This window comes from Amblyraja radiata, chromosome 37 (assembly GCF_010909765.2).
Source record: "Amblyraja radiata isolate CabotCenter1 chromosome 37, sAmbRad1.1.pri, whole genome shotgun sequence".
In the NCBI taxonomy this organism is placed as follows: domain Eukaryota; kingdom Metazoa; phylum Chordata; class Chondrichthyes; order Rajiformes; family Rajidae; genus Amblyraja; species Amblyraja radiata.
The window spans coordinates 17,165,411-17,190,916 of NC_045992.1; the positions used below are offsets into that span (position 1 = coordinate 17,165,411).

Below are 25,506 nucleotides of genomic sequence, written 5' to 3' on the forward strand. Positions count from 1 at the left end.
ACCCCCCCATGTTTTGTGACCTAGGTGCTACAGCCAGTCCAAGGTCGGCTCGCTTGCCCCACATTCCAAAGGAGTGTGAGTTTGTAGGTTTAGTGCATTGGTAAATTGTAATTTGTCCCTAGTGTGTCGGACAGTGCTAGTGTACGGGGTGATTACTGGTCGGCGCGGACACGGTGGGCCAAAGGACCCACAGTTCCCAGGTCGGGTCACTTGCCCCACGACTGGCTGCAGTTCCCAGGACACGAAAACAAATTGAAAAAAAACGCCTGCTGCCCGGATGATTTTGGGTTACGTGCCGGATCCGGTCCCTGGGCCGCAGGTTGCCGGCCCCTGTCCCAGATGTCAGGCCTCATTGTGTACCCCTCATGTTTTAAAGGCGATATCCACCCGTGGCTTCATGGTCACCGTTTGAATATTAGCTTTTTTTTTTTTAATTTCAGACTTATTTAATGACAAATTGAAATTGATTAAGTGCTGATGTGAAATTCAAACCCATTTCTGTGGATCAATAATGCAGATAACAGATAGTCTAGAGGTTTAGCACCATGCTTGTCACTTGCTGGTAGTTGCTTCCCCGAGTGTTCATGTGTATTCTGATCTTCTTCCCTAACACAGTAGGGACGGAAGATTTTGTACCCATAGGACTTGGGTGGTACTGTGGCGCAGCGGTAGAGTTGCTGCCTCACAGCGCCAGTGACCCGTGTTCGATCCTGACTACGGGTGCTGTCTGTACGGAGTTTGTACATTCTGCCTGTGACCTGCGTGGGTTTTCTCTGGGTGCTCCGGTTTCCTCCCACACTCCAAAGACGTACAGGTTGTAGGTTAATTGGGGCCGCGGTGTTTGAGCCGCTGGACTGTTTGCTACATCGCCCGGTGGGGTATCGCCTCAGCGCAGAGAGAGAAGAGGAGGGGAGAGACTGCAGCCCTAAGACTTTTGCCTCCATCACAGTGAGAAGGTGCTATGTGGACTCACTGTGGTGGATGTTAATATGTGTTTATTGTTGTTTTTTTATTGTATTGTATGTATGTATGACTGCAGGCACGAAATTTCGTTCAGACTTCCGTCTGAATGACAATAAAGGAAACCCTGTAACCCTGTAATTGGCTTTGGTAAAGATTGTAAATTGTCCCTCGTTGTGTAGGGTAGTGCTGGATATTAATCTGAAGGAGGGTTTACGAGGATGTTGCCAGGACTTGAGAGCCTGAGCAATAGGGAGAGGTTGGGCAGGCTAGGGTTCTATTCCTTGGAGTGCAGGAGGATGAGGGGTGATCCTATAGAGGTGTATAAGATCATAAGAGGAATAGATAAATGCACAGTCCTTTTTATCCAGAGTAGGGGAATCAAGGACCAGAGGACATAGGTTTAAGGTGAGGGGGGGAAAGATTTAATAGGAACCCTAGGGACAATGTTTTAGACACAGAGGGTGGTAGGAATATGGAACGAGCTGCCAGACAAGGTTGCAGAGGCAGGGACAATAATAAGATTTAATAGACATTTGAAGATAGACACAAAATGCTGGAGTAACTCAGGGGGACAGGCAGCATCTCTGGAGAGAAGGAATGGGTGACGTTTCGGGTCGAGACCCTTCTGCAGACTGGAGACATTCTTCTGGACATTTGGACAGGTTCATGGATAGGAAAGGTTTAGAGGGAGATGGACTAAATGTGTGCAAGTGGCATGTTGGTCAGTGTGGACGAATTGGGCTGGAGGACCTGTTTACAAGCTATATGGTGCTGTGACACGATGACTTTAAGGGTCCCGGCCCAAACTATCCATATTCTGCAGAGATGCTGCCTGACCCGCTGAGTTACGCCAGAACTCTGTGTCCTTTTGGACATTAGACAGATGTGTTTGTACAAAACCCAATAGTTTCATGGTAGCGGTTGGGATATTAGCTTATTTATTTTTTATCCTAGAGTTATTTGATGAAGGATTTAAATGTAATAAATGCTGATGTGAAATTCAAACCCATTTCTGTGGATCAATAATGTAGATTGCATTTAGTCTAGAGGTTTACCACGATGTTTATGACCTTTTAGTTTAGTTCAGTGTTAGTGTGCGGGGATCCCAGGTCGGAGCGGACTCGGTAGGCCAAAGAGTCTGATACAGCGCGGAAACAGGCCCTTCGGCCCACCGAGTCCACTCCGACCAGCAATCCCCGCACACTAACACTGCCCTACACACACCAGGGATATTGTTTTAATTTACACCAAGCCAACTAACCTACAAACCTGCGCATCTTTGGAGTGTGGGAGGAAACCGAAGATTTCGGAGAAAACCCAGGCAGGTCACGGGGAGAACGTACAAACTCCATACAGGCAGCACCCGTAGTCGGGATCGAACCTGGTGCTGTGAGGCAGCAACTCTACCGTGCCACCCTCGTGGGTATTATTCCTTGGAACACGGGTGGTAGGTGTTTCCCTGAGCCTGAGGGAGGAGTTTAGTGGGTGGGTAGGGGGGCAGAACAACTCCTCCCACACAACAATGCAACATTAAAACACACCGGCATCAGGAACCTTATTACCAGGTATCAAAACGGATACTCAGGGATATCTGTAAGTAATTAAAAATTAACCATAAAACAATCGTTTAAGCTTCCTTTAAATAATTAAGAACGTTGGCAAAAGCTGAATTAATTTGAGGTATTGTAAATGAGCCTGGAGCAGGCTATAGGCTTCTCCACTCTTTCATTCCCCAATGTATTTTACGACAGAAAATCTGGTCTGAAACATCGCCCAACCATTCCCCTCTACAGATGCTGCCTGACCCGTTGAGTTACTCCAGCACTTTCTGTTTCGCTCAAGATTCCAGCATCTGCAGTTCCTTGAGCCTCGAATCAGATAACATCCTCTTTGATTTTGTCTTCCGTGCCATCGTTTCCTCTTCCTGTGGGGCGGCACGGTGGTGCAGCAGTAGAGTTGCTGCCTCACAGCGCCAGAGACCCGGGTTCGAACCTGACTACGGGTGCTGTCTGTACAGAGTTTATATGTTCTCCCTGTGACCAGGTGGGTTTTCCCTGGGTGCTCCAGTTTTCTCCCACGCTCCAAAGACATGCATGTTTAACGCTCAGTCTGCCTAAACCTACCTGATCTCCCGGTTGCCAAACACTTTAACCCTCCCCTTCCCATTCCCACACTGACCTTTCTGTCTTGGGCCTCCTCCACTGTCAAAGTAAGGCCCAGCGCAAATTGGAGGAACAGCACCTCATATTCCGCTTGGGCAGGCAGCAGCAGTTCAGGAAACAAAACTCGTAAGCCCGAGCAATTCAAATAAAATCAAACCTGCCAAACTAGGCCTGTGACCTGCGTGGGTTTTCTCCGGGTGCTCCGGTTTCCTCCCACACTCCAAAGACGTACAGGTTGTAGGTTAATTGGCTTTGGTAAAGATTGTAAATTGACCCTCGTTGTGTAGGGTAGTGCTGGATCTTAATCTGAAGGAGGGTTTACGAGGATGTTGCCAGGACTTGAGAGCCTGAGCAATAGGGAGAGGTTGGGCAGGCTAGGGTTCTATTCCTTGGAGTGCAGGAGGATGAGGGGTGATCCTATAGAGATGTATAAGATCATAAGAGGAATAGATAAATGCACAGTCCTTTTTATCCAGAGTAGGGGAATCAAGGACCAGAGGACATAGGTTTAAGGTGAGGAGGGGAAAGATTTAATAGGAACCCTAGGGACAATGTTTTAGACACAGAGGGTGGTAGGAATATGGAACGAGCTGCCAGACAAGGTTGCAGAGGCAGGGACAATAATAAGATTTAATAGACATTTGAAGATAGACACAAAATGCTGGAGTAACTCAGGGGGACAGGCAGCATCTCTGGAGAGAAGGAATGGGTGACGTTTCGGGTCGAGACCCTTCTGCAGACTGGAGACATTCTTCTGGACATTTGGACAGGTTCATGGATAGGAAAGGTTTAGAGGGAGATGGACTAAATGTGTGCAAGTGGCATGTTGGTCAGTGTGGACGAATTGGGCTGGAGGACCTGTTTACAAGCTATATGGTGCTGTGACACGATGACTTTAAGGGTCCCGGCCCAAACTATCCATGTTCTCCAGAGATGCTGCCTGACCCGCTGAGTTACGCCAGAACTCTGTGTCCTTTTGGACATTAGACAGATGTGTTTGTACAAAACCCAATAGTTTCATGGTCGGAGCGGACTCGGTAGGCCGAAGAGTCTGATACAGCGCGGAAACAGGCCCTTCGGCCCACCGAGTCCACTCCGACCAGCAATCCCCGCACACTAACACTGCCCTACACACACCAGGGATATTTTTTTAATTTATACCAAGCCAACTAACCTACAAACCTGCGCATCTTTGGAGTGTGGGAGGAAACCGAAGATTTCGGAGAAAACCCAGGCAGGTCACGGGGAGAACGTACAAACTCCATACAGGCAGCACCCGTAGTCGGGATCGAACCTGGTGCTGTGAGGCAGCAACTCTACCGTGCCACCCTCGTGGGTATTATTCCTTGGAACACGGGTGGTAGGTGTTTCCCTGAGCCTGAGGGAGGAGTTTAGTGGGTGGGTAGGGGGGCAGAACAACCCCTCCCACACAACAATGCAACATTAAAACACACCGGCATCAGGAACCTTATTACCAGGTATCAAAACGGATACTCAGGGATATCTGTAAGTAATTAAAAATTAACCATAAAACAATCGTTTAAGCTTCCTTTAAATAATTAAGAACGTTGGCAAAAGCTGAATTAATTTGAGGTATTGTAAATGAGCCTAAAGCAGGCTATAGGCTTCTCCACTCTCTCATTCCCCAATGTATTTTACGACAGAAAATCTGGTCTGAAACATCGCCCAACCATTCCCCTCTACAGATGCTGCCTGACCCGTTGAGTTACTCCAGCACTTTCTGTTTCGCTCAAGATTCCAGCATCTGCAGTTCCTTGAGCCTCGAATCAGATAACATCCTCTTTGATTTTGTCTTCCGTGCCATCGTTTCCTCTTCCTGTGGGGCGGCACGGTGGCGCAGCGGTAGAGTTGCTGCCTCACAGCGCCAGAGACCCGGGTTCGAACCTGACTACGGGTGCTGTCTGTACAGAGTTTATATGTTCTCCCTGTGACCAGGTGGGCTTTCCCTGGGTGCTCCAGTTTTCTCCCACACTCCAAAGACATGCATGTTTAACGCTCAGTCCGCCTAAACCTACCTGATCTCCCGGTTGCCAAACACTTTAACCCTCCCCTTCCCATTCCCACACTGACCTTTCTGTCTTGGGCCTCCTCCACTGTCAAAGTAAGGCCCAGCGCAAATTGGAGGAACAGCACCTCATATTCCGCTTGGGCAGGCAGCAGCAGTTCAGGAAACAAAATTTGTAAGCCCGAGCAATTCAAATAAAATCAAACCTGCCAAACTAGGTTAGCAGGGTGAGGGAAACAAACATGCATTTTAAATTTGAAAATTCTCAAACAAATTTTACATAAAATGCCCAACCCTTTGGCTGTTTACAGTGTTAAATGCAGCTCTGAGAAGACAAACAAAAGGGATATCTTGTACATAGAACAGTCCAGCACACCAACAGGCCCTTCGGCCCACAATGTCCATGTCGAACATAATGCCTAGTTAAACTCATCTCCTCTGCCTGCCTGTGATGCATACCCCTCCACTCCCTGCAACTCCATGCGCCTACCCAAAAGCCTCTTAAACACCACTGTCATATCAGCCTCCACCATCACCCCTGGCAGCACGTTCCAGGCACCCACCACCCTCCGCATAAAAAACTTTGCCCTGCGCACCTCCTTAGAAAAGAGATGAGGAGGAATTACTTTAGCCAGAGGGTGGTGAATCTGTGGAATTCATTGCCACGGAGGCAGTGGAGGCCAAATCTTTGGGTATTTTTAAAGCGGGGATTTTGACAGGTTTTTTGTTTGGTAAGGATGTCACAGGTTACGGGGAGAAGGCAGGAGAATGTGGATGAGAGGGAAAGATAGGCCAACCACAATTGAATGGCGGAGTAGACTCGATGGGCTGAATGGCCTAATTCTGCTCCTATGACATGAACATATGAACACCCCCCTTAAACCTTGCCCCTCTCGCCTTCAAGCTATGCGCTCTAGTCTTTAACATTTCTACCACAAGAAAATAAAACGTTCTGACTGTCTACCCTATCCATGCCTACACTTGCTGATTGCAACTAATACAATTTACATTACAATCTACGACCCTCAGGAAATCAGTTAAGGGCCTGTCCCACTTTCACGACCTAATTCACGACCTCTGCCGAGTTTGCCCTTCGCAGCATGGTCGTCACAAGGTCAAAGGAGGTCGTAGGTAGGTCGTAGCAGGCCGTGATGCTAGTCGTAGGTACTCGTGGCATCAAGTAGGCCGGGGCGTTTTTTTCTAGCCTGATGAAAAATGTCCACTAGTGAAAAAGGTGGAGAATTAGGTGGTGAAAGTGGGACAGGCCCTTAAACCTTAGTGAGGGAAGAATTCCATTCATCTATCAAACAAGATCTGCATTGAATTCCAAAGACTGAAATTCTTTCTGAAAAACACCTCCAGTCAGCCCTGCCTCATCCCTCCACACATTTATGTTTCACGCCATCCCATTTCTAATTGTCCACGAAAGTTAGAATTTCTATCTGTTGCTGGTCGGAGTCATGATGAAATGTTGTTAACCATGTAGGGTGAAATGTAGAAACAAGGAACTGCAGATGCTGGTTTACACAAAAGGACATAAAGTGGTGGGATCTCGTAGGACGTCACAGTCATAGAGTGATACAGTGTGGAAACAGGCCCTTCGGCCCAACTTGCCCACACTGACCGCCATGCCCCATCTACACTAGTCCCACCTGCCTGCATTTGGCCCATGTCCCTCCAAGCACGTCCTATCCATGTACCTATCTAAATGTTTCTCAAATGGTGTTATAGTCCCTGCCTCAACTACCTCCTCTGGCAGTTTGTTCCATACACCTACCACCATTTGTGTGAAAAAGTTACCCCTCAGGTTCTTATTAAATCTTTTCCCCCTCACCATAAATCTATGTGGTTGTTGATTCCCGTATTCTTGGCAAGAGACTCTGGGCGTCTACCCGATCTATTCCTCTCATCATTTTGCACGGAGGTGACGGGAATGTCGGAGGGTAATATGTTGGATGCGAAGGTTGGTGGGGAAAGGTGAGGACCGGGAACGGGGTACTGATTATGGATGATCAACCATGTTCACATTGAATGGTGGTGCTGGCTCGAAGGGCCAAATGGCCTAAACCTGCACCTATTGTCTATTTGCCCAGGAAAACTCGTCTATGTTGCATCTAGAGTGTGGGGGAGCGAGAGCAGAACTACGGAATACAATGGAAACAAGTGTGAGGGACCCATCTACAACAGACCTCGTTCACTGCAGAATGAGGACATCTCAGATGTTACAACTCTGCCATTTTACAGTCCCCTCACATTATGTTACATTGTATAGGGCGACACGGTGGCGCAGCGGTAGAGTTGCTGCCTTACAGCACCAGAGACCCAGGTTTGATCCTGACTACGGGCGCTGTCATCCGAAGTTTCTGCGTTCTCTCCGTGACCGCGTGGGTTTTCCCCGGGGACTCCGGTTTCCTCCCACACTCCAAAATGACGTAGGTTCATTGGCTGCGTTAGAAATTATAAATTGTTCCTTGTGTGTAGGATAGAGTTGGTGTATGGGGTGATAGCTGGTCAGCATGCACTCGGTGGACCGAAGGGCCTGTTTCCATGCTGTACCTCTCTAAACTAAACTAAACTATACTATAGTTATAAATTGTCCCTTGTGTGTAAAATAGTTAGTGTCGGTGCTGGGACCGCAGCTATTTACAATACACATCAATGATTTGGATGAAGGGATTCAAAGTAACATTAACAAATTTGCAGATGACACAAATCTGGGTGGCAGTGTGAACTATGCGGAGGATGCTATGAGAATGCAGGGTGACTTGGACAGGTTGGGTGAGTGGGCAGATGCATGGCAGATGAGGTTTAATGTGGATAAATGTGAGGTTATCCACTTTGGTAGCAAAAACAGGAAGGTAGATTACTATCTAAATGGCGTCAAATTGGGAAAAGGGGAAGTACAACGGATCTGGGGGTCAGGAAGGCAGATTATTATCCGAATGGTCTTAGATGAGGAGAAGGGGAGGTGCAATGAGACCTGGGTGTGCTTGTACATCAGTCACTGAAAGTAAGCATGCAGTGAAGAAAACTAATCTGCCTTAATTGCGAGAGGATTTGAGTTTAGGAGCAAAGAGGTCCTTCTGCAGTTGTACAGGGCCCTGGTGAGACCACACATGGAGTATTGGGTGCAATTTTCGTCTCCTAATTTGAGGAAGGACATTCTTGCTATTGAGGGAGTGCAGCATAGGTTCACCAGGTTAATTCCTGGGATGGCAGGGCTGACATATGATGAAAGAATGGGTCGACTGGGCTTGTATTTGCTGGAATTTAGAAGGATGAGAGGTAATCTTATAGAAACATATACAATTCTTAGGGAATTGGACAGGCTAGATGCATGAAAAATGTTCCCGATGTTGGGTGAGTCCAGAACCAGGGGTCACAGTTTAAGAATAAGGGATAGGCTATTTAGGACCCAGAGAGTTGTGAATCTGTGGAATTCTCTGCCACAGAAGGCAGTACTGGCCAATTCACTGAAGAGTGGCCAATTCAACTAAAGAGCGGTCTTGAGCTGCTATTTACCTTATTGATGCAACTCGGACTATCTTTAATTGGGCTTTACTCGAGTTTATCTTGCACTAAACATTATTCACTGTATACTGTGGACAGCTCAATTGTAATCATGTATAGTCTTTCCACTGACTGGGTAGCACGCAACAAAAAAGCTTTTCACTGTACCTCGGCACACGTGACAATAAATTTAACTGAACCAAACTAAACTAAATAAAGGCAATAAAGATAAGAAACTGCAGATGCTGCAGGAAATCTGAAATAATAACCAAAAGTGCTGGAAAAACTCAGCAGGTCAGGCAGCATCTGTGGTGAAAGAGCCAGTTAATGTTTCAAACTGGTCCTGCTTCAAAGGTAGGATGGATTTGATATCCTCTTGGATCCACATCCTTTGATATCTTTGTAATACACAGGGGCGGCACGGTGGCGCAGCAGTAGTTGCTGCCCTACAGTGCCAGAGACCCGGGTTCCATCCTGACTCCGGGTGCTCCAGTTTCCTCCCACACTCCAAAGCAATGCAGGTTTGTAGGTTAATTGGATTCTGTAAATTAAGCCTAGTGCGTAGGATTGTGCTTGTGTGTGGGGATCGCTGGTCAGTGCAGACTCCGTGGGCTGAAGGGCCTGTTTCCATGCTGTCTCTAAACAAAACTAATTTGATTAAGTTTTTTGGGGAGATTTTAGTTATTCGTTTTAGTTTGGAGATCCAGCATGGAAACAGGCCCTTCGGCCCACTGAGCCATCACCCACCACCAATCGCCCATTCACACTAGTTCTATGTTATCCCACTTTTACATCCACTCCCGACACACTAGGGGCAATTTACAGAGGGCCAATTAACCTACAATCCCACACGTCTTTAGGATGTGGGAGGAAACCAGAGCACCTGGAGAAAACCCACGTGGTCGCCCACAGGGAGAAAGTGCTAACTCCAAACATAGACAGCACCCCAGGCAGGATTGAACCTGGATAATTAAACTGATGAAGATAAGGAGGTATCAGTTGTTTATATGAACTTTAGTAAAGGCGTTTGACAAGGTCCTGCATGTTAGGGTGGTGCAGAAGGTTGAGGAGAATAGTAACTGGCAAATCGGATCCAAAATGAGCTTGATGATGGAAGACAGGATGTAGTGATGGAAAGATTCTTGACATTGAACAACTGTCACCATTATCTTACTAACATGGTTAGTTCTTTTGAGGAAGTGACAAAGGAGACTGATGAAGGTAGGGCGATGGATGTTGTATACATGGATTTCAGTAAAGGGCCTGTCCCACAAGCATGCGACCTGCATGCGGCAAGCGGGACCAAACCGGAAGCGGGAGCCGCACGGAGGTCGAGTGATCCCCGTACAGGGCCAGTCCCACCAGCATGCGGCGAGCACGACCAATCCGGAAGCGGGGGCCGCGCGGAAGTCGAGTGAGTGACGTGAAGTTCGAGTGAAGTCCGCGGGAAGTTCGCGCGTGACGTACAGCTTCAAGACGCTACGTACGGCGTTGAGATGCTGCGCACGCCCGTCGAGGCGGTGCGTATGGCGTCGAGGTGGCTGCGTGCCGGCAGGCCATTGCTGCGCGGAATTTTTGAACACGGACAGTTTTTCGGAGCCCCGCGCGATGTCGGGACCAGCTCCGCACAACTCCATACGGCTCCGGCGATCGAAGTGGGACCGGCCCCGCGATGCCATACGGCTCAAGCGACCACGTTAGGTTGCGCTTGCCGCATGCAGGTGCATGCTCGTGGGACAGGCCCTTAAGACTTTTGATAAGGTCCCTCATCTTAAGCAGATCCAGATTAAATGCACATGATTCATGGTGACTTGGGGGGTCTAGATTCAGAACTGCGGCCGGCACGGTGGGATAGCGGTAGAGCTACTGCCTTACAGCGCCAGAAACCCGGGTTTGATCTCATTTTGTGTCTCTCTTCAGTGTAAACCAGCATCTGCTGTTCCTTCCTACACACTCATCATCGCGTTCAGTGTTCCTCCCACACCCAGAGTCATTGCAGCCCCTAATTCCAGCTTACAGAGACTTGGCCCTGATTATCCACTGCCTTGCCCTGACAAATGGCTGACACCCACCCCATGGGCAATCTACTTTAGACTTTAGAGATACAGCGCAGAAACAGGCCCTTCAGCCCACCGAGTCCGTGCCGACCAGCGATCACCCGTACACTAAGCAGTCACGGTGGCGTAGCAGTAGAGTTGCTGCCTTACAGCGAATGCAGCACCGGAGACCCGGGTTCGATCCTGATTATGGATGCTGTCTGTACGGAGTTTGTACGTTCTCCCCGTGACCTACGTGGGTTTTCTCCAATATATTCGGATTCCTCCCTCTGGAGTGACGTACAGATTTGTAGGTTAGTTGGCTTGGTATAAATGTAAATTGTCCCTAGTGTGTGGAGGGTAGTGTTAGTGTGCGGGGATCGCTGGTCGGTGCGGACTCGGTGGGTCGAAGGGCCTGTTTCTGTATATCTACACTAAACTAAACTAAACTGGCTGATGCATATGGCAGGGTTGTGCTGGAAGGAAGATACTCAGACTGGAGGTCTGTGACCAGTGGAGATTTCCGCAGGGATCTGTGCTGGGACCTCTGCTGTTTGTGAAATATGTAAATGACTTGCACATAAATACAGGTGGACTGGTAAGTTTGCTGATGACACCAAGATTGGAGGAGTTGCAGACAGTTAGGAAGGCTGTCAGAAGATAGAGTGGGATATTGATCAGCTGCAGAAATGGGCAGAGAAATGGCAGATGGAGTTTAACCTGAGAAAGAATGAGGTGTTGCACTTTGGGAGGTTGAGTGAAAGATGAGAGTATACATTTAGTGGCAAGACCTTTAACAGCATTGATGAGCAAGGGGATCGTGGAGTGCAAGTTCATAGCTCACTGAAGTTGGCAGTGCAAGTGTGTAGGGTGGTAACTAAGGTGTATGGTATGTGTGCCTCCATTGCTGGAAGAGTCTGGAAGTCGTGATGCAAATCTATAGGACTTTGGTCAGGCCTCAATTGGAATATTGCATGCACTTCTAGTCACCTCATTACAGGAAGGATGTGGTGGCTTTGGAGAGGGTGCAGAGGATGTTTACCACAATGCTGTCTGGATTAGACTCCTTCAGATACAGGGAGAGGTTGGATAGACTTGGATTGATTTCTCTAGAACGTCTGAGGTTGAGGGTAGATTTGATAGAAGTGTATAAAATTATGAGAGGCATAGATGGGGTAGACAGTCAGAACCATTTTCTCCCAGGGAGGAAATGTTCAACACTAGAGGGTGTAGCGATAAGGTGAGAGGGGGAAATATTAATGGAGATGTGCGGGGCTAGCTGTTTAACACAGAGGGGGCTGGAACATGCTGCAAGAAGTAGTGGTGGAGGCAGATACGAAGTGGCGGCGCTGTTAACAGCTGCGGCTCGCCTGCAGTCCGTCTGTCTTTACTTTTTTCTGTTGTTTTTTTTGTCTTGTTTTGGCTAAGTTTTAGTTTGTTGGGTTGTGTTAGAGAGGGTGAAACATGTTCTCTGTCTCTTCCTTCGGGGGAATGCGACTTGTTCGTGTCGTATCCCCCTTCTCTGCCTCCGTCTGCGCTGAGGCCTAATGGCGGAGCTGGCGGCCTCCATCCTGTGACCGACCCCGAGGCTCCGGAGGCAGAGCCAGCCAGGACTCACCAACGAGAGGCTGGCCGTCTTCGGGGCTAAGGCAGCGGTGGCCCGACTTGCTGGTGCGGCTTTCTGGCTTTCGGCGGCGGCCTGGAGCTGATGCAGCGGGGCTCGGAGCTGGGGCGGCGCACCGGAGCGGAGACTGCGGGACCCGGAGCGGCGACTGCGGGACCCGGAGCTGGGGCGGCGGCCTGGAGCTGGGGAGGCGGCCCGGAGCGGATACTGCGGGACCCGGAGCGGATACTGCGGGACCCGGAGCGGCGACTACGGGACCCGGAGCTGGGGCGGAGGCCTGGAGCGGGGGCGGCGGCCTGGAGCGGGGACGGCGGCCCGGAGCTGGGGCGGCGGCCCGGAGCTGATGCTGTGGCGGGCCGTCTCGGAGCGGAGACGGCGTTCCGGCTTTCAGCGGCGGGACATCACCGCGGAGGTCCGCTGGACTGGAGGATGGCATCTCCGGCCTGGATCAATCGCCTCAGCGCAGTGTGAGAACAAGGAGGGAAGAGACAGAGACTAAGACTTTGCCTCCATCACAGTGAGGATGTGCTTGGTGAACTCACTGTGGTGGATGTTTAATTTGTGTTTATTGTATGTTTTGTTATTATTGGTTCTGTGTATGACTGCAGGCAACATAATTTTGTTCAGACCGAAAGGTCTGAATTACAATAAAGGAATCTAATAATCTAATTCTAGTGGTGTTTAAGATGGTTTTAGATAGGCACATGGAAGTGCAGCGAATGGAGGGATATGGATATGGATCACGTGCAGAGTTTAACTTGGCATCATGTTCGACACGGACATTGTGGGCCGAAGGGCCCGTTCCTGTACTGTACAGTTCTATGTTCTATCTATGTTCTAATTAGAATCGTAGCAATTGGAGCCCATTAAATCCTCATCTCTGCTCCTGCCCACCCATCTCATAATGTTCTACTCACCTCCGTGGAACAAGAAGGAAGAAAGGAATGTGACAGGTAGGTGTGCCTGTGTGTTCCGTGCAATGATTAATCCATCCAGTCTTTATTCCACAAAACGACATCCTTCTGCAAATCACATTCACGGAAGTGGAATTCATTGCCACAGACGGCTGTGGAGGCCAAGTCAATGGATATTTTTAAGGTGGAGATTGATAGATTCTTGATTAGTACGGGTGTCAGGGGTTATGGGGAGAAGGCAGGAGAATGGGGTTGAGAGGGAAAGATAGATCAGCCATGATTGAATGGCGGGGTAGACGCGATGGGCCGAGTGGCCTAATTCTGCTCCTATAACCAATGAAGTTATGAACTTAGAAGGAACAAGCCAGCCAGATAACAAAGGCAGGAGCTTGTCTTTAGACGAGTTACATACATGGTGAATGGAATCAAGGTTTTAGACTATTTCACCAACATTTTCTGTTGGTGTTCAATCTTGTTGCAAGATGGAAGAGAATGGATAGGTGGAATTGTGTAGGAAGGAACTGCAGGTGCCGGTTCAAACCGCAGATAGACACAAAAAATCTGGAGTAACTCAGCAGGGCGGGCAGCATCTCTGGAGAGAAGGAATAGGCGACGTTTCAGGTCGAGACCCTTCTTCAGACAGAGAGTCAGGGGAAAGGGAAACGAGGGATAGAGACGGTACTTTGGACAAATGAATGAAAGATGTGCAAAAAGCAGCGATGATCCTGGAAAGGTGGAGCCCACAATGGTCCATTGTTGGCTGTTGGGTCGGTGACAGCGAGTTGTGCAGACAATGAAACGCAACAGGACAACAGTGAAACAAGTACGACGACTATGGTGGTGGAGGGACGGAGAGAGAGAGAGGATGCAAGAGCTACTTGAAGTGAGATAAATCAATACTCATACCGCTGGGGTTGTAAGCTGCTCAAGCGAAATATGCGGAGACATTGTTGCACGACTTGAGAAGGGCAAACTGACCACCAAAGGGGTGGGAAGCCACGTTAAGAGACCAACTGCACATACAAACATTGAACATAGAACAGGACAGCACAGGAACAGGCCCTTCGGCCCACAATGTTTGTTCCAAACATGATCCATATTCTTCCATTCCCTGCACTTCCATCCGTCTAAACCTATCCCATCCATGTTCCTGTCCAAATGCCTTTTAAATGGTGTTATTGTACCTGCCTCAACTAACACCTCTGGTAGCTCATTCCGTAAACCCACCACCGGGTGTGATAGTTACCCCTCAGGTTCCAAGTAAATGTTGCCACTCTCACCCTAAAGCTATACCCTCTGGTTCTTGGTTCCCCTACTGTTGGTGAAATATTCTGTGCATCTACCCTATCTATTCACCTCATGATCTTATACACCTCTGTAAGATCGCCCCTGACCTTGGGAGGTTGTGTGGGTCTTTGACGATATTGGCTGCCATTTTGAGGCAGTGCCTCTTGTCGATCCCATTGATGGTGTGGAGATCAGTATCTGTGCTGTACCGTGCAGCGTCTACTACTAAATACACAAATCCATGGTTCCGTTAGGTAAGAAGGGTCTCGACCCAAAACGTCACCTATTCCTTTTCGCCAGAGATGCTGTCTAACCCGCTGAGTTACTCCAGCTTTTTGTGTCTATCCATGGTCCTGTTCTTTATTCTACTAGCTACAGCCTCAATGAACCACAGTAATCATTAGGCACTTTTTCCTTTCATAAACCCATGGTGAATTTCTGCAATCCTTGACCTTCAACTACTTAATAAATAACCTGACATTGAATCATCTTTGGAGAACTAACCGAGCTAGGAATCCTTAATATCAAGGAAATAAATTGAGCTATTATCTTGCTGAAATGTCATCGAGCACTGTGATCACGTGAAGAAGCTGTCCAAAGAAAAGAAAATCATCCTCACACAAATTCATTTTAAGCTCACTGTAGGTTGCCTTGAACACACTTGTGACACTCTGACCAAGGCTTCCTTTAGGAACAAGATCCTAAAGGAATCCACAGTCCATCGACTCCACAGTCAAAAAGGCACAACAGAGGATGTACTTCCTGCGGCAGCTGAGGAAGCACAATCTGCCACAGGCAATGATGGTCCAATTCTACACGGCCATCGTAGAGTCTGTTCTCACCTTCTCCATCATGGTCTGGTTTGGCTCAGCCACCAAGCACGACACCTGGAGGCTGCAGCGAATCGTCCGATCAGCAGAGAAGATTATTGGCTGCAACCTTCCCTCCGTTGATGAACTGTACACTGCAAGGGCCAGGAAGCGAGCGGGCAAGATCATCTCTGACCCCTCTCACCCTGGCCACAAACTCTTTGAATCACTTCCCTGTGGAAGGCGACTCCGGATTGTCAAAGCTGCCACAGCCAGACATAAAAACAGTTTTTATCCACGAGTAGTTGCTCTACTCAACAGCCAAAAATCTGTAGCCTCCCTTTGATCTGGTATTTTGTTGGTTCACATGCTTGATCAATGGTGTTTTATCATTAATGTTTTATTATTATTAATATTTAGTGTTTTCTGAGTATTTCGTAACTGTCACTGTTTGTCATGTTGTTACTTGTGGGCGGAGCACCAAGGCAAATTCCTTGTATGTGAATACTTGGCCAATAAACTTATTTACTTAAGATACGGCTTTGAACTTGATCAATACCTCCTGACCAACTAGAGTATCATCACGTGCCCACCTGGACCGTTCAGTAATCCTCCATCGCTCACAGAACACTGTTCAGTTTTAGTTTAGAAGAAGGGTCTCAACCCGAAACATCACCCATCCTTTTCCTCCAGAGATGCTGCCTGACCCGCTGTGTTACTCCAGCACTTTTTAGTTGTGTGTTTTAATTTTGGGTTTAGAGATACAGAGCGGGAACAGGCCCTAGGGCCCACCTAGTCCGCGCCTATCCGACACGCACTGGGAACAATTTACAATGATACCAAGCCAAATAGCCTGTAAACCCGCACGTCTTTGGAGTGTGGGAGGAAACCAGAGCTCCCGGAGAAACCCACGGGGGTCACGGGGAGAACGTACAAACTCTGCGTAGATAAGCACCCGTAGTCAGGATCGAACCCGGGTCTCTGGCGCTGTGAGGTAGAAAATCTCTACCGCTGCACCACCGTGCCGCCCATTTTATGCCCTTAGACTTTGTGTCTTTCTTTGGTGTCAACCAGCATCTGCAGTTCCTTCCTACACATGGAGCATCCCTTTATTACTAGGCCATATGGATGCCCCAAGGCCTTGTTTTGGCACAGTCGCTTGCGATCGGGATCCTTTGATGTGGAGCTGATGTCAACTGATCGAGACACAGTACAAGAATAAGGTGTAGGCCATTTAGGACTGAGATGAAGAAATACGTTTTCATCCAGAGAGTTGTGAATCTGTGGAAATCTCTGCCACAGAAGGCAGAGGAAGCCAATTCACTGGATGTTTTCAAAAGAGAGTTACATTTAGCTCTTTGGGCTAATGGAATCAAGGGTTATGGGGAGAAAGCAGGAACGGGGTACTGAATTTGGATGATCAGCCATGATCATATTGAATGGCAGTGCTGGCTCGAAGGGCCGAATGGCCTACTCCTGCACCTATATTGTATGTTTCGATGTCTTTCGACTTTGTGTCTGTCTTTGGTGTCAACCAGCATCTGCAGTTCATTCCTACACATGGAGCATCCCTTCATTACTAGGCCGTATGGCTGCCCCAACGTCTCGTTTCAGCACAATAGCTTGCGAACGGGAGCCTTTGATATGGAGCTGATGCCAGCTGATCTAGATATTGGCTCCGTATCCAACAGAATGTATAAAGCCTCACTAATGACTAATGCCCGGCATCGTGGCCCCACTACAATGGGCTGCTTCATCTCCACCTTCACAACAAAGGTAGGTTAAAATAACCCCGACAATAGCGCAAAGAACAGGACACGGGAGCCAGCACAGGGCGCTGTATGCCAACCAGCGTTGCCCTGGCTACACAATAACATGAGCCCACGGAAAGAAGCCTCTTGTCCTCGCCTTTTTGTCTCAGGTTTTAATATGAATAGCCCAGCCCTCTCGAACAATGCGGCCCAAACCCTGAGCTGATAGAGTATCACTGTGTGATCCGACCATTCCCTAGGGAATAGGTTGTGTCTCTCCCTGCCACAGGTATCTCCAAATGTTCTCAGCATCTGATTGAACCCAGTCACTGCCAGGCAGCTGGTGGTTATGTGGGTTAGCCATTAAATTAAACATCCTGTCACCTTGCCATGAGTCATTTGGAGTGCTTGCTGCATATGCCATCTGCTAGACTTTAGAGATACAGCGCGGAAACAGGAGAGAATTGGTCGGCTTATTTGGGTGAAAAAATATGAAGTAAAAGCATTTAGTTTAGTGTAGAGAAACAGGCCCTTGGGCCCACCTGGCCCGCGTCGACCAGCGATCCCCGCACATTAACGCTGTCCTACACACACAAGGGACAATTTACAATTTTTACCAAAGCCAATTAACATTCAAACTTACACGTCTTTGGAGTGTGTGAGGACACTGGAGCACCTGGAGAAAATCCACGCAGGTCTCGGGGAGAACGTGCAAACTCCGTACAGACAGCTCCCGTAGTTAGATGGAACCCGGGTCTCCGGCGCATACAGCACATAACCCTCGGACATTCTCGCCACCTCCAATGGGATCCCACCACTAGCCACATCTTCCCATCTCCACCCATTCCTGCTTTCCGCAGAGACCGTTCCCTCCGCAACTCCCTGGTCAATTCATCCCTTCCCTCCCAAACCACCCCCTTCCTAGGTACCTTCCCCTGCAACCGCAGGAGATGCAACACCTGTCCCTTTACCTCCCCGCTCGACTCCATCCAAGGACCCCGACAGTCTTTCCAGGTGAGGCAGAGGTTCACTTGCACCTCCTCCAACCTCATCTACTGTATCCGCTGTTCCAGGTGTGGATTTCTGTATATTGGCGAGACCAAGCGCAGGCTCGGTGATGGTGATCATTTCGCTGAACACCTCTGCTCAGTCCGCCTAAACATACCTGATCTCCAGGTTGCCAAACACTTTAGCTCCCCCTGACCTTCCTGTCCTGGGCCTCCACTGTCAGAGTGAGGCCCAGCGCAAATTGGAGGAACCGCACCTCATATTTCGCTTGGGCAGCTTGCACCCCAGCAGTATGAACACTGACTTCTCCAACTTCAAGTGGTGTTTAGTTGTTGTGCCTTCCGCAATCTTGGATTTGTCTCTCTGCTCTCCCCCTAATAATACTTGTGTTTGACTTGATTGGATTCATGTCCGGTATTATCTGATTTAATCGGACGGCACAAACAAGGTTTTTCACTGTACCTCGGTGCACGTGACAATAATGCATCCCTACCAAAGTCAACACCAACCCTCCGGAGCGATCAGCCGCTGTCGGTGTGGGCAATGGCATCCACCAAAACATGGCAGAAGCTGACAAGAGTTGAGGGTGGACTTACCTGATGGATTGACCGATGTGCCGGAAGGAACTGCAGATGCTGGTTTAAGCCCGAAGATAGACACAAAATGCTGGAGTAACACTACGGGACAGGCAGCATCTCTTGGAGGGAAGGAATGTGTGGCGTTCCGGGTCGAGACCCTTCTTCAGACGATGTGTGTCCTTCCCGATAGACCAGGAGAATGGGAAAGAATGCGGGCACTCCCAACCCGTGGTGCCTTGATGCACGAGCTTGTCCTCACACCTCCGCGCCCCTGGTTGTGGTCACCGGGGCAAAGTTCCTGGAGGAGAAGCCCTGTGTTGAAGGGGGAGCGCGGGTAACACGTTCAACCCAGTTCACGGCTCAGTTGAACTGAGCCCAAACTAATGGCTTCAAATATTCATCAGCTGCCACTAATTACTGAGATGGGTCCCTGGTGTGGATTTCCGGCAGAGTTTCATGCAGGGTGGTTTAGTGTCTGTGGCAGGTGTATCACGTAACCATGTACACGATGAATAATGCCTTCTCTCCACCAACTTAGTTTTGGTTTTAGAGATACAGCGCGGAAACAGGCCCTTCTGCCCACCGACTGACCAGCGATCCCCGCACACTAACACAATCCTACACATACTAGGGACAATTTACAATCACAATAATACTTTATAAACCAAGTATGATTTTCAACACAAGAGGAATTTCATTTGCCAAGTCAAGGGGCTGTCCCACTGTAAGAGCTCTCCCGAGTTTAAAAAAAAAAACTCGTGGTAAGCACGTAAAATGTACGTAGCGGGTACGCCGGAGCTCGGGGACGTCTCTTAGCGGCTCGTAACGCTAACGGCAGGTACTCGGGAAACGCGGTAAGCGCGTGAAGACTCGTGAAACATGTTGAAACATGTTGAAACAAGTTGAAAAATGTCCACGAGAGCCCCGAGTACCTACAAGCGGCTATTACCGTAATTCTCCGACTTCGAATCAGGGCAAACTCGGGAGAACTCTTGAATAAACTCGTACAGTGGGACAAGCCCATCAGTCATACAAATAAACAGCAACGGAACACACAAACCACATTTTAACATAAACATCCACCACAGTGACTCCTCCGCATTCCTCCACTGTGATGGAAGGTGAAAAAAAAGTTCAGTCTCTTCCATTATCGCTCCCGCGGTTCGGGAGCCTCGAGCCCTCCGTTGACGGGATGATCTTGACTCCCGTAGCCGGGAGCGGGCCCTCTGTGTTGAGGCAATCAGCTCCTGCATTGGGGGTGATGTTAGCTCCCCCGTGCTGGACAATCGAACCTGACGGGGAGGCAGGTCAAACCTTCCACAACGTTGGAGCTGCCGACATCCACGGCCTCTCCCGAGACTGCGAGCTCCCGATGTATAGTCCACAGGCCGCGGTTGGAGTGATCCCAGGCAAGGGATCGACTCCGATGTAAGTCTCAAGTCTCAAGGTCAGTACACATACACCAAGCCAATTAACCTACAAATCTGTACGTCTTTGGAGTGTGGGAGGAAACCGAAGATCTCGGAGAAACCCACACGGGTCACGGGGAGAATGTACAAACTCAGTACAGACAGCACAGGTAGTCAGGATTGAACCAGGGTCTCAGAGGTTATGAGGAGAAGGCACTGCAAGCGCTGTAAGGCAGCAACTCTACAACTGCGCCACCGTGCCGCACAATTGTTTTAAAATTGAACAGGACACAAAGTACTGGAGTAACTCAGCGGCTCAGGCAGCTAGTTACTCCAACACTTTGTGTCTGTGTGTTGTCCACACAGATATTTTCTTCACCTTGGTGCAAGTGAGAAAACAAAGAAAGCTAGAAGAGAGCACTTTTACTTTAGAGATACAGCGCAGAAACAGGCCCTTCGGCCCACTGAGTCCTTGCCAACCAGCGACCCCCACACATTAACACTATTGTGCCAGGGACCCCGGTTCGATCCTGACTACAGATGCTGTCTGCATGGAGTTTGTACGTCCTCCCTATGACCGCATTGGTTTTCTCCGGGTGCTCCTGTTTCCTCCCACATCCCAAAGACATGAGAGTTTGGTCTCTGTAAATTGCCCCCGGTGTGAAGGGAATGGATGAGAAAGTGGGATAACATAGAACTAGTATGAATGGGCTTAATGGTTAGCATGGACTTGATGGGCTGAAGGGCCTTTTTACAAGCTATATCACAAAGCTAAACACAAGGATATTCTAGTATTTTTGTTTTGGAGATACAGTGCAGAAACAGGCCCTTCGGCCCACTGAGGCCGTGCCAATCATTGATCCCCGGGCACGATGCACTAGTGACAATTCACAATCTTCACAGAAGCCAATTAACCTTCAAACGTGTACATCTTTGGAGTGTGGGATAAAACCAGGGCGGTGGTGCAGCGGTAGAGTTGCTGCCTCACAGCGAATGCCGCGCCAGAGACCCGGGTTCGATATCGAGTACGGGTGCTGTCTGTACGGAGTTTGCACGTTTTCCCCGTGACCTGCGTGGGTTTTCTCCGAGATCTTTGGTCTCATCCCACACTCCAAAGACGTACAGGTTTGTAGGTTATTTGGCTTGGTATAAATGTAAATTGTCCCTAGTGTGTGGAGGATAGTGTTAATGTGCGGGGATCGCTGGTCGGCGCGGACCCGGTGGGCCAAAGGGCCTGTTTCCGCGCTGAATCTCTAAACTAAACTAAACTGAACCTGGTGAAAATCCACGCAGTCACGGGGAGAATGTACAAACTTCATACAGACAGCATCCGTAGGCAGGATTGAACCTGGGTCAACACAACCGCTGCATTGCCGTGCAGCCCTGTCTGACCCACTGAGATACTCCAGCATTTTGTGTCTATCTTTGGTTTAAACCAGCACCTGCAGTTCCTTCCTAAACATTATTCACACACTGTTTGCTGTTCCCAACCCCAACCCACACCAGTAGATCATCCACAATCCTGAGTGCGTCCATTATGTTTAATGATCTCTTGTGTGGCACCTTTCAAAGGCCTTCTGAAAGTCCAATACACCACAATGTAATTTCAATTATGTATTTTTCAGTTTAGAGCTACATCATATCAACAGCCCCGTCGGCCCACCGAGGCCACGCCAATCATCGATCACCCGTCCACACTAGTTCTATGTTATCCCACTTTCTCATCCACTCCCTACACACTAGGGACAATTTACAGAGGGACAATTAACCTGCAAAACCGCACGTCTTTAGGATGTGGGAGGAAACCGGAGCACCTGGAGGTAACCCACGCAGTCACAGGGAGAACATGCAACCTCCACATAGAGAGCACCAATACCACAGAGACAACGCCTTAAAAGAACCCAATATACGTGGCTTATCTTAGTATCTTGAGAACTTTGGCCGATTTCCCTTCAGTCTGAATTATAAAAAATATATAGCGTTAGTCTGCAATCTCATAGAGTGTCATCAAGTCATAACTGCAGGGAAACAGGCCCTTCGGCCCTACTTGCTCATGCTGACCAACATGCCCCATCTGCACTGGTCCCACCTGCCTGCATTTGGTCCATATCCTTCTAAACCTTTCTTATCCAAGTATCCAAGATACTTGTACACTCTGGAGTTTAGAAGAATGAGAGGGGGTCTCATTGAAACATATAAGATTGTTAAGGGTTTGGACACACTAGAGGCAGGAAACGTGTTCCCGATGTTGGGGGAGACCAGAACCAGGGTCCACAGTTTAAGAATAAGGAGTAAGCCATTCAAAACGGAGACGAGGAAACACTTTTTCTCACAGAGAGTGGTGAGTCTGTGGAATTCTCTGCCTCAGAGGGCGGTGGAGGCAGGTTCTCTGGATGCTTTCAAGAGAGAGCTAGATAGGGCTCTTAAAGATAGCGGAGTCAGGGGATATGGGGAGAAGGCAGGAACGGGGTACTGATTGGGGATGATCAGCCATGATCACATTGAATGGCAGTGCTGGCTCGAAGGGCCGAATGGCCTAATCCTGCACCTATTGTCTATTATCTATTGTCTACCTGTCCAAATGTGCTTGAAATCTCTTCCACTAATTTAATCCTTGGATCCAGGCGGCACTCTAGTGAGTTCACACTACATGTCCGTCAAGCCCAATATCTGCTTTCTAACTTTAGTTTTAGAGATACAGCACGGAAACAGGCCCTTCAGCCCACCGTGTCCATGCCGACCAGCGATCCCCACACAATAACACTTATCCTACACACACGACAGACAATTTACATTTATAACAAGCCAATTAATCTACAGACCTGTACGTCTTTGGAGTAAACCGAAGATCTTGGAGAAAACCCACGCAGGTCACGGGGAGAAGGTACAAACTCCATACAGGCAAGCACCTGTTGTCAGGATCGAACCTGGATCTCTGGTAGTGTAAGGTAGTCGCTCTACTGCTGCGCCACCGTGCTGCCCCACGAGATTGTCAAACTTGGCTTGCCCCAGAAATTAATTTACCTGACATCTACAGTCAAGAGATACTGGGTGCTAATATTACTGAGCAAAAATGCTGACTGTGCTAGTGTCACATAGTCATAGAGTGATACAGCGTGGAAACAGTCCCTTCGGCCCAACGTGCCCACACCGCCCAACATGTCACATCTACACTAGTCCCACCTGCCTGCATTTGGCCCAAATCCTTCTAAACCTGCCCTATCCATGTACCTGTTTCATAAATGTTGCGATAGTCCCTGCCTCAACTACCTCCTCTGGCAGCTCATTCCATACATACACCTGTGAAAACGTTACCCCTGAGATTCCTATTAAATCTTTCCCCCCTCACCTTGAACCTATGTTCTCTGGTTTTCGATACCCCACTCTGGGAAGGAGACTCTTTGCATCACCCGATCTATTCCTCTCATCGTTTTATACACTATATGATCACCCCTCATCCTCCATAGAGTCCCAACCTGCTCAACCTCCCTATAGCTCTGTCCTCGAGTCCTGCCAACATCCGCATAAATCTTCTCTACACCCTATGTGGCTTGACAACATCTTTCCTATAACATGGTGCCCAGAACTGAACACAATACCCAAAATGCAACCTCACCAACATCTGCAACATGACCTCCCAACTTCTATGCTCAAAATTGTATTTTATAAATCATCTGTCCAAGGACCCCGACAGTCCTTTCAGGTGAGACAGAGGTTCACTTGCACCTCCTCCAACCTCATCTACTGTATCCGTTATTCAAGATGTGGACTCTTATACATCGGCGAGACCAAATGTAGACTGGGCGATCATTTCGCTGAACACCTTCGCTCAGTCCGCCTGGACCTACCTGATCTCCCGCTTGCCAATTCCCCTTCCCATTCACACATTGACCTTTCTGTCCTGGGCCTCCTCCACTGTCAGAATGAGGCCAAATGCAAATTGGAGAATGAGGCCAAACAGCACCTTATATTTCGCTTTGGCAGCTTACACCCCAGCGGTATGAACATTAATTTCTCTAATAGCCCTGTCCCACGGTGCGAGTTCATTCCCGGAGCTCTCCCGAGTTAAAAAAAATCAAACTCGTGGTAAGCACGGAGAATGAACGTAGCGGGTATGTCGGAGCTCGGGGACGTCTCTTAGCGGCTCGTAACGCTAACGGCAGGTACTTGGGAAGACTCGCTAACGGCAGGTAAGCACGGGAAGACTCGTGAAGATTTTTCAACATGATTAAAAATGTCCACGAGAGCCCCGAGTACTGACGAGCGGCCATTACCGTAAATCCCTGAATTCGAATCAGGGCAAACTCGGGTGAACTCTTGGAATGAACTCGTACCGTGGGACAGGGCTTTAACTCCTCGAACTCCAAGTAACCCTTGCATCCCCTATCTCTTCGTCCCTCCTCCACCCAAGACATTGTACAAGTTTCAGTCATCTTGTTGAGTCTCATTGTCTGTAGCTCGTTTTCACCAAGCCCACAGCTAACAACGGCCTGTTTCCTTTATCATGGTCATATTTTTGCACATCTTTAATTTGTTTGTTCTATATCTCTCTAAATCACCATCTATTTCTCTCGTTTACCTTTCCCCTGACTCAGGCCGAAGAAGGGTTTCGACCTGAAACGTCACCAATTCCTTTTCTCCAGAGAAGCTTTCTGACCCGCCGAGTTACTCCAGCTTTTTGTGTCGATCTTCGGTTTAAACCCGCATCTGCAGTTCCTTCATACACAATCTCTGCCTGCAGTCAGACTTCAATCCAGATTACAAAGTTTCCAACATTTGGATCAAGTTTCTGGTCCTCTCCTCCCCAGACAAAGTGAATCATTTCTTATTATATTCAAGTTGAGAACTTTGATCATATTACCCATAGTCTTCTCAATTACAAAATATGTCGCATTCGTTTCTGCAATCTCTTCTTGTAGTTTAATCCTTGTGTCCACATCACATTGTGGCAAGACCACACTGCATATTTGCCAAAGCTGATATCTGCTTTCAAAATGATGATAATGCCTAGAGAGTCAAACTTGGCTTGTTTCCGATATTCATTAGTCTATCAGCATCACAAGGATGTATCTACTATAGTAGACAAAATTGCTGGAGAAACTCAGCGGGTGCAGCAGCATCTATGGAGTGAAGGAAAGAGGCAACGTTTCAGGCCGAAACCCTTCTTCAGGCTGATGCAGGGTGGGGGAGGGGGGGGGGGCGGGAAGAAGAAAGGAAGAGGAGGAGCCAGGGGGCTGAGGGAGAGCTGAGAAGGGGAGGAGACAGCAAGGGCTACCGGAAATTGGAGAAGTCAATGTTCATGCCACTAGGGTGCAGACTGCCCAAGCGGAATATGAGGTGCTACTCCTCCAGTTTCCGGTGGTGCTCACTCTGGCCATGGAGGAGGCCCAGGACAGAAAGGTCAGATTCGGAATGGGAGGGGGAGTTGA

General features: G+C 48.6%; 1 long non-coding RNA gene across 1 annotated transcript in view; it reads left to right on the plus strand.

The window, feature by feature from the left end:
• Positions 1 to 25,506, plus strand: part of LOC116966485 — a 107,604-nt gene that overhangs the window by 76,536 nt on the left and 5,562 nt on the right. Inside the window, exon 2 of the long non-coding RNA XR_004410035.1 lies at positions 21,033 to 21,039. This is a non-coding gene — a long non-coding RNA (uncharacterized LOC116966485). The remainder of the gene's footprint in view (positions 1 to 21,032; positions 21,040 to 25,506) is intronic.